This window comes from Monodon monoceros, unplaced genomic scaffold (genome assembly GCF_005190385.1).
Source record: "Monodon monoceros isolate NGI ecotype Baffin Bay Population unplaced genomic scaffold, NGI_Narwhal_1 Super_Scaffold_20, whole genome shotgun sequence".
Classification (NCBI taxonomy): domain Eukaryota; kingdom Metazoa; phylum Chordata; class Mammalia; order Artiodactyla; family Monodontidae; genus Monodon; species Monodon monoceros.
This window is the reverse complement of record NW_021703777.1, coordinates 22,903,961-22,913,856: the sequence shown is the minus strand read 5'-3', so window position 1 is coordinate 22,913,856 and position 9,896 is coordinate 22,903,961.

Sequence of the window (9,896 nt, the reverse complement as noted above, 5' to 3'; positions counted from 1 at the left end):
ATATTTGGAAACTTTGCTAAGCTCTTTATTAATTCAGTTTTCCTATTGATTCTAATGTTTTTCCATGTAGATGATCATCTCCCTTACACATAAGACAGTTCTGCTTCTTGCTTTCCAATTCTTATACCTCATTTTTATATTAAATGACAATGATAGCAGTTATCTTTGTCTTAATCCTGAATTTAAAGACTGTGTCAAAATTTCTATGTAAAGGGCTTCCCTGGTGGCGCAGTGGTTGAGAGTCTGCCTGCCGATGCAGAGGACACGGGTTTGTGCCCCGGTCCGGGAGGATCCCGCATGCCGCGGAGCGGCTGGGCCCATGAGCCATGGCCGCTGAGCCTGCACGTCTGGAGCCTGTGCTCCGCAGCGGGAGAAGCCACAACAGTGAGAGGCCCACGTACTGCAAAAAAAAAAAAAAAAAAAAAAAAAAATTTCTATGTAAAGTATGATATTTACTGTAGTGTTTGGCCATTAAGCATATTAGCAAGGAAATGCTTTATTATTTTTATTTTCTTTGGTTCTATCAAAGATAGGTTGTTGAACTTAAGAAATACTTTTTTTGTACCTATTGAGATAGTCATATGAATTTTCCATAATAGTCGTCTTTAATTTCTTCTTTTCCATTTAGTTTTCTTTAATTTTTGAATAAAGTTTTAAGTTTTTTCATAAAGGTATTGCATATATTTTGTTAAATTTATTCCTAAATACTTTGTGTTTTTATGCAATCTTTATTACATTTATAACTTCTTGTTGCTAGTGTTTAGAAATGCAATTGATTTTTGTATATTGATTTTGTTTTCAGCAACCTTGCTAAAATGTTTTGTTAATCTTAGTAACAAATACAATGTGCTTAGCACTGCACCTCATTTATTTTTGCCTTTTCTGTTTGACTTTTGGAATCACAGTTTTCTACGCACAGTGGATGAGAACGTTTAGGATTGCTGTCATTCTAGGACTTTGAGGCCTCTGAGGAAATCCTTACAGATACATTTTGTTACTTGCAAGGTCTGAACCTTAGCTGCTGCAACAAATATGTCATTTGCTTTGTTTTGTCCTTAATGCTTTTTGTTCAATTGGTAATTACATTGAAAGATGTGCCCTGCTCACAGTTCTGCTTCCTTGTTCAGTTTAACATTTACTGAGTTTCTGTTGTGGCTACATGCTGATCCAGAGAGTGGACTGGGTGCTGAGGATACAAGAATGGTCAAGTCAGTCCCTATCTTCCCAGTAACTGAGGGGCTGGTGGACTTTTGGGCAGATTTCCTCCTGATTAATTCTTCTGTGCTGCAAAGGGTAACTTATTTTCTTCAGGGAGCTCCGTTTCTGATGGGCAGTTACTGGAAGCAAAACGCTCTATGTGGGTGTTTCATGTTTTTTTAATTTTCGCGTTTAAACAAATAAACGTGGGTGGTATTGATCCATTTCTGGTTCTGTAGCTTTTTTGCCATTCACTCTTTATTTCATGTGGCATCTTGGGACACTTGACAAGTTGGAAGGTCAGTATTTTGCCAGAAAAGAAGTTGGACCTTCCAGCTCCTCGGTTTGGTCACAGACATCATCTGGTTATGGGAACATGGGAGTGAAGATTGGGGTATGGAGAAAGCTTGCATAGCCCAATCCATTTTGAGATTATCTTTGGCAATTTTAAATCTTGTGTTTCTAAAAATATCTTGGACAGTTCATTTTTCAGTTTTGAAAGTCAGAGCAATGTTTGAATCGAGTTTGGTATTGTTGTCAGTCCACACTTTACCAGAGTATCTTCTTTGTCTGTGCTCTGTGGCTTGGAAAGGCTGCTGTGCTCTGGTGTGGAGTGACTTTTTCCATCCGGGATGTCTCTCAAGACATCTAGCACTCTGATGTCAATGAGAATATGGCCAAAAAATCTGTTACCTTCTCCGAGCCCATAGTAATGCTTTTCATTTCTTAAGCAGTGTCTCTGTGTCACCTCATCTGAAAACAGTTTCCTTAAACTAAAAGGAAAAAAAGTCTTGGGGGCATGATTAAATCAATAATCATACTTTCATTTAATGGAAAATCATGCGTCAAGAATTTTTGATGTCAGGTGAAAATGTTTATGATAAAGTACTAGGTGAGAAATGAGTGAGTCTTGGTATTTTTCTGTTCCCCCTCCAACCAAGTTCTTTAATTTGTATGTATTGTTTTGACAATTGGAGGGAAAATTTCTAAAAAATTAATAAACTTTATTTAAAAAACCCATCGGACATACACAAATATAACCAGTGGGATTACCTATGAGACATTATAGGCTTATTTACTTTAGAACTTAAAAAAAATTTTGAAATTAACTTTAAGCAAGTCTCTCTTGGTCACTGCTATTTGAAGTTTATTTTAGAGTTTCTGTTAACCATACTTGAGTACTAGGGTTGTTAGAGGTGGGCTAATGAATGCAAGAAGGCAGTGTGAGCCATCTGGGTCACATCATGAGGACATCTGGGTGTGGAGTCAGTGTTTGGGAGGATCACACTGATGGTGGTGGGTTTAGGAAACAGTCACTGGGTGGGTAAGTAGCAGAGCCCAAGTCTCAGGGTCTAAACTGTACTGGGGGATCATGGTTCTGAAAATGATTCTAGCTGAGAAGGAAGGCAAAAGAAGGCCATTCTTAATCTCTAGGGATGTAGGGAGCCGAGGTAGTAGCGAGTTCTTCTGTAGGAAGATGTGGGCAAGATATTGAACCAGTCACTAAATTAGAGCTTAGTCATCAAGATGTGAAGGGCCATACTTGTGGTTGGGGCGTGGTATAAGCCTACTGGATGGAGGTCTTGATCCTCAGCTACACATGACAGACTTCTTCATTCTAACTCCTCCCCAGTGGATCTGCCCCTTGCTGGCCTCCCTCTACACACGCCCATGGTAATATCCATCCTGGAGTCTGAGTGGGCAGTGTGTTAATGCTGTAGGCGGAATCCCACTTTAATTGATGCTGTTATAATCTCCAACCTTCTAGTTTGACACCATTCCCGTCACCTGGTGAATTGTCCATAGAAAAGGGTATTTGCTGAATCTCTGAAATGAAATGAAATGAAACAAAAGCCCTTATAGAGCAGCAATATTTAAAAGTCCCACTCCATACAGCAGTACAGTTCTGAGATGAAGTCTTTGATGATATGAAATTAAGCTTCGGTGATAAAACTAGTAAATCATGCCATTTCTTAGGCTTCTGATCTTGGGCAGATCACATCACTATTCCAAGTTTCTATTTTCCTTTCTATAAAAGCGTGATATGTTTTATCCGGGTTGCGAAGTCCAAAGTCAAAGACAGTAATGTATGTGAAAACACATTGTAACATTTATACAAATGTCAAGTATTATTATTATTTTTTTAATTTAATGTAGAACATTCTGAAATGTGGGCAGGTTTCCAAAGGATTGTGATGGAGTTAGTGTTTGGTGTTAGGAAGTAGGACTGAGGCAAAATGTGGTGTTCATTATTAACCAGTATGCCCGCTTGCATGCTGTACCTTCCCCCTTTCAGGCTTTTAAAGGAGAAAGGAAAACAGGGCAGCCCCTAAACCTGGTTTATTTGTAATATGAGAGGAAAAAATGATCTCATTCGAAAACAGTATTCTATTCTGCACCATATAGAAATAGACATTTGTATAAATGTTAAAATATAACATATCAATAGTTTAATATTCAATCAAATTAATTACATCAGTTTTCTGTCCCAGTTTGTGTTTCTTTTCCCCATACAGGCCCACTGGCTTTGAAAATATGTCTGTTAGAAGTTTTTCAATTCTTCTAACTTTATAAAGAACACTCAGGGGTTACCTACTAAAAGATGCAGCAGAACCAAGAGAAAACCCCTCTTGTATAAGACTCTGGGAACTTAAATTTTAGTCTCGGGTCGATCTTAGAAAGTCTATTTTCTTTTCTCTTATACTGGCATTTTGGAGCTCCTTCTTTTACTACTTTCAAGAATTGTGAAAAGTTAAGTGAAATTATATTTGAAAAATATCTCGAGCTCTGTGGAATAAAGATACATTATTAAAGTTATTAATATTTGCCTTGAACTTACCAAGTGTTTATTGGCTGGTGTATCATACTTGTTATGCTTTCTGCCCCATGGGTCAGTGTTCTTGGGGACATTGCAAGTGAGGATAATGTTTATATTTCTTACGCTGACTTTAAGACCTTCTGTAATCACAGGTGCTTCAGCTGGTCCCATCTGAATTTAAGGACTTTCCTCCACTCCGTCCGAATTTCTCTATTCTCGGTACTGGTCACATCTCTGCCCTCTCTCCCTTCTACCTCTATGAATCTTGTACTGGTTTCTCTGCGGCACATTCTCTAATTGCTCAAGTTTAGACCAATCTTTCTGAACTTACATAGCACTTATATTTACTTCGCTTTTACTGTGTTTTCTCTTATATTCCTATTTGCCTTTTTATGTGTAGATCTCTCCCTCTATCCCTCATCGTGACAGTAGATTTATTTTTTTGAGACCAGTTACTATCTCCTATGGTATTTAAGCACTGATATAGTATTTTTCTCAAAGTAGGATTTGGAGATAGATTTGTCATTGACTATTGTAATCCCCAAATACTGTTGCATAAACTGAGGCACAACTGATAGTTCGATGGCATAAAATAAGCTGGTAACATGGATAAGAATGGAACCCAGAATATAAGACTTCTAGTCATCCTGAACCTGACATTTATTTTAATAGATTTCATTTTTGGAACTGTTTTAGAGTTACATCAGAATTGAGAAGATAGTACAGAGAGTTCCTATATACTCCTACATACAACTTACCCTATTATTAACATTTTAGAGTAATGTGGTATGTTTGGTATAATTAATAACCAATATTGGTACATTATTATTAACGGAAGCTCATAGCGTTACTCACATCTGTTTGTTATATGGGTTTTGAAAAATGCATGATGTCATGAATCCACCATTACAGTATCATACAGAATAGTTTAATCACCCTAAAGATCCTCTGTACTGCTCCTGTTCATCCCTACTTGTCCCCTTCTGAAGCCCTGGCAACCACTAATTAAAAAAAAAAAGTCTTTGTATTTTGCCTTTTCCAGAACATCATATAATTGACATTGTACAGTATGTAGCCTTCTCAGGCTAGCTTCTTTCACTTAGCGATATGCACTTAAGGTGTTTCTAGCAGTTTCTGGCTCCAGAACTTTTGCTCTAGGTAAGCTGTTCTCGGCTGTGATTCTCTGTATTTGCTTGTCTTTACAGATTTTGGGTTGGTGACCTGTGACCTCAGTTCTCTGATTGGCGTAAGAATAGTTATTGATTTTTAGGGTTTTTTTCAGCTTTTTTCTTTCTGTAAGCATGGAAACCATGACTTCTAAGCTCTTTACATGCAGAAACCAAAAGTCTCTGGCATTTCTCTTAGCCTTAAAAGTCTTAAAATCTCTTATTCTTTACTGTGCATTGATGCACCTATACTTGCTCTCAACCACACTGCCATTCCTCCCCCTTCATTCTACATTGACTGTTTGCCACCCAGACCTAGCACTTTATAGGTGCTGAGCCCACCTCAGTAATTGGCAAGAAAGAGGTGGGGAGATTTGGGAGAAAGCAGGTAATACCATGCTACATGAAGGGTTATTATACTCTCTATTTTTTCGAATGCATATTTTCTGTCATTTTAATTCTTTGCACAGTACACAGAGGATTCTAAATTTCTGTGTATCATAATCCCAATGTTGCAAAATGTGGTGTTTTAAAAAAAATCTTCCACAAGGGCTGCATAAAAATAAAACTGGGAACTAAAAACTCAGAAGAGAGGAAAAAGAAGCCAGGTCAATAAAAATTGTCTCTGTGTGGTGCTTTAGTCCTTCCTTTAACATAAATATTTCTAATATGAAAGATGCCTAACTTCATTTAAAATAAGGTTGCTTTAAAAAAGGGTTAGCAAAACAAAAAGAGGGAGTAAGTCAGTCCAGCTGAACCACTGGCTAGCAAGTAAGCAATGGCCTTTCTGTAGTAATTCTCTAAAGGGCAGTAATTAAATTCTTATTGTTAGTGCTTGTTTTCTCATGGTAAGTCCACTTTCATGAGGTTATCTTTTGTTTTACTGTTATATCCTGTATGTTTAATATTGTAATGCCAATGGTATACACCTTATATATACTTTATATACTTTTATGTAGTTTTATATATTTTTTATTGAAGTATAGTTGATTTACAATATTATGTTAGTTTCAGGTGTAGAACATAGTGATTGAGTATTTTTGCAGATTATACTCTATTATATGTTATTACAAGATAACGGGTATAATTCCATGTGCTATACAGCATATCCTTGTTGCTTACCTATTTTATATATAGTAGTTTACATCTGTTAACCCCATACCCCTAATTTGTCCCTCTATTCTTCCCTCTCCCCTTTGGTAACCACAAGTTTGTCTTCTCTATTTGTGAGTCTGTTTCTGTTTTGCATATACATACATTTGTATTATTTTTTAGATTCCACTTGTGACATCATACAGTATTTATCTTTCTCTGACTTATTTCACTAAGCATAATATTCTCTATGTCCATCCATGTTGCTGCAAATGGCATTATTTCATTCATTTTTTTTTTTGCGGTATGCGGGCCTGTCACTGTTGTGGCCTCTCCCGTTGCGGAGCACAGGCTCCGGACGTGCAGGCTCAGTGGCCATGGCTCACGGGCCCAGCCGCTCCGCGGCATGTGGGATCTTCTTGGACTGGGGCACGAACCCGTGTCCCCTGCATCGGCAGGCGGACTCTCAACCACTGTGCCACCAGGGAAGCCATTTCATTCTTTTTTATGGCTAATATTCCATTGTGTGTGTGTGTGTGTGTGTGTGTGTGTGTGTGTGTATACGTATACCATATCTTCTTTATCCATTCATCTGTCGATGGACACTTAGGTTGTTTTCATGTCTTGACTATTGTAAGTAGTGCTGCTCTGAACATTGGAGTGCTTGTATCTTTTTGAATTAGTGTTTTCGTTTTTTCCAGATATATACCCAGGAGTGGAATTGCTGGATCGTATGGTAGTTCCACTTTTAGCTTCCTGAGGACCCTCCATACTGTTTTCCAAAGTGGCTGCACCAATTTACATTTCCAGCCAATGGTACACAACTTAGATGAAGACTTACATCCTAGTTTATAAAGATTGACTCTCACTGAATCTCACTGATTGTTTTCTCCCTTGCTAAGTCTTCCATCAGACCTGATTTTTCATCTCTGAGTTTTTAAAATACTTCTCAAATTTCATTAATCATAGATGGGAAATGTTCATCTAATCCAACCACAATTATCCCCTTCATATTTGCACCCAGGCCAGTGAAGGGCCTGGGCGTTTCTGGTGTCAGGAGAATCACCTCCTTATAAGGTGACCCATTACATACTGAGGTTCCTTCATATAATGACTGAAAGCTGTTCCCTCCTGTTTCTCTCAACATAGAGTGAGTGAGTGTTCACAACAGAACAGCCAGTGAGTGGGGAGGAAGTGAACCCTGACTATCCGAACAGTAGGAAGATGACTCGTCAGCAGAGGAGAACTTGCTTGGGAGCGATAGGCAGAGTGCAAGGTATTTTGGGGTTGTTTTTTTTTTGTGATTTGGAGATGGGAAGAAGTGCCCCCCTAGTCATCTCTAAGTGAACGACCTCACCCCATGCCTGCTTTCCTGACAACCGTTCTTATACGAACATTCAACCCCACAACGGTCTTGCTGAAAATCTGTTAAGGTTTAAGAATATCTCACATGCATGTAAAGAACCACGGCAGTAATACCATGCTTTGTTGTAGCTTGTTTTTAGCTCACAAATTCAGTGAGCATTATGAGATTGATTTCTCCAAAGCCTCTAAGGTCTTGAGATAAATGAGCTCATAGACTCTCTCTCTCTCTTCTCATTAATTTCATATTCGCAACCGAAAAAGAAACAATCACACAGATTCTGACACCTTTAGATTCAGTCTAGACAGGATCGAATTTTGGTTTAAACTGAAAATTGCTTTCCTAGAATTTATTAATGCCTTAATTCCTTAGTGCTGAATGGATGTGTCCTCAGCATGTATCAAATCAAACATAACTTTGCTTTTCTCTCCTACTTCCCTCACCATTTTGTATTTTGAACAAGTCCTGTTGATTCTACTCCTGAAAATTTATTTGAATTTACCCCCTTCTCTCCATTCTCTCTAATATTCAGCCTTAGTTGAATCTTTCATTTACCACACTTTTGGAATTTTGTTGAAGGTCAGAGATGAGCAGCTCTATTTGACTGTATCGTATGTGAAGATTCAGATACTTAACTTTATGAAATTGACATTAATAAACTGTGAAAATCATGTTCACTTTAAAGAAAAAATGTAATTTTCTCTAAATGACTCTGAACTTATTTAAGCTGTCATTAAGGTGCCAGAAGTTGCCCTATTCTTTCTTTCTTTGTGTGAATATAAAAGTAATGGTATTTATTTAATAAATATGATCTAATTTCTCTTGAAGACCCTGCGAGCTGCAGACATTTCTCAGACCTGCCTTAGTTTCTTAGTTTCTGGCTCAACCTTCCCCAAGTCTAGTCTCTTCTTCTGCTTTGCTCCCTTTTGTGCTCTCTGCCACTGTGACCTTACGTCATCCTTCCTGTTTTCTGGCTTTCATTCTTTTCCTCCCTTTGTTCATTTTTATCTTATTGTAATCTACTTTCCTGTTCTTTAAAAGAAGGGGTGATGGATGGTAACTAGACATGATGGTCATGACTTTGTAATTTATACAAATATTGAATTATAATGATGTACACCTGAAATTTATAGAATATTATATACCAGTTTTACCTAAAAAAACCAAATAGAGCCTACTGATTTCTTAGAACATGAGATTATGGAGCATGGACCAACCTCTCATGGTTTCAGCTAATACCTTTTATTCTATGAACATGGAATACAAGAAAAGAGGGGAAGGATGCCACACCGATATCGACCTCAGTGTACCATATTGGTACAAAATAATTAGTAACGATAATAGCTGGGAGTCATAGATTTATAGAAAGAATAGAAAGAAAAATTTTCTGATAGGGTAGTAAACATATATCACTAATGTATCATTGTCCTTTTTTGTAATCTCCTTTGGTCTGTACTATTGATAGTTTTAAGTATTATAGATTCATGTGGACCCCAAATTACGTGAAGTTTGAATTCCAAAAGTTTGTTCATAAATGACTTACTTGGGACCTTCTATAATTAAAACATTGTTACTAATGTTTAGGGTCTTAGGTTAGTTCCCCAAACACCATTCAATGCATTATAGTGAATCTAAGCCCTAATTTTAATCATTACAGTGTTTGTAACTGGCATTTATGAAATTGTCTCAGAAAAATAAATCTAAATTTTATCTTAGGGTGCCAGGGACAATTGGCTGTCATTAACAAGCGACTGGGTTGGAATGGGCTATAACAGTGGGGTCACTTAAAAATCAGGGGCATATTAACGCTACTTATCCATATAGAAAGCTACCTTTCCTATTTACATAAAAGAAAATAAGTTGGTAATCCTGCTAACTCTCCAGAAGCTACAATGGTTCTTAAACTCACGGGGTTGGACAAGTATAAATGCTCTGAATTTAGATCCTCAGCCATCTTTTTCAGTAAGAATCCCTTTCTCACCCAACATTAAAAGTCATATGTTGCCTGCACAAAAACTTACATGATAGAGAGGCTTCAGAGCAGCAATTTGTAAAAAGCTGCAGACTCAGAAGAAAATGATATAGAAAACAAACATAACTTTGTACATCCCTGGAAGGCAAACTGTATGGAAATCTTTCTAAAATAGTGATTCCCAACAAAGTAATAGTGGTGAGTCATATGCTTGCCTTGTCAGAATCACTAGGCAGAGTCTCCTTCCATGTGCCCACCTACCTTCTTTCTTATAGCTCCCCCTTCCAA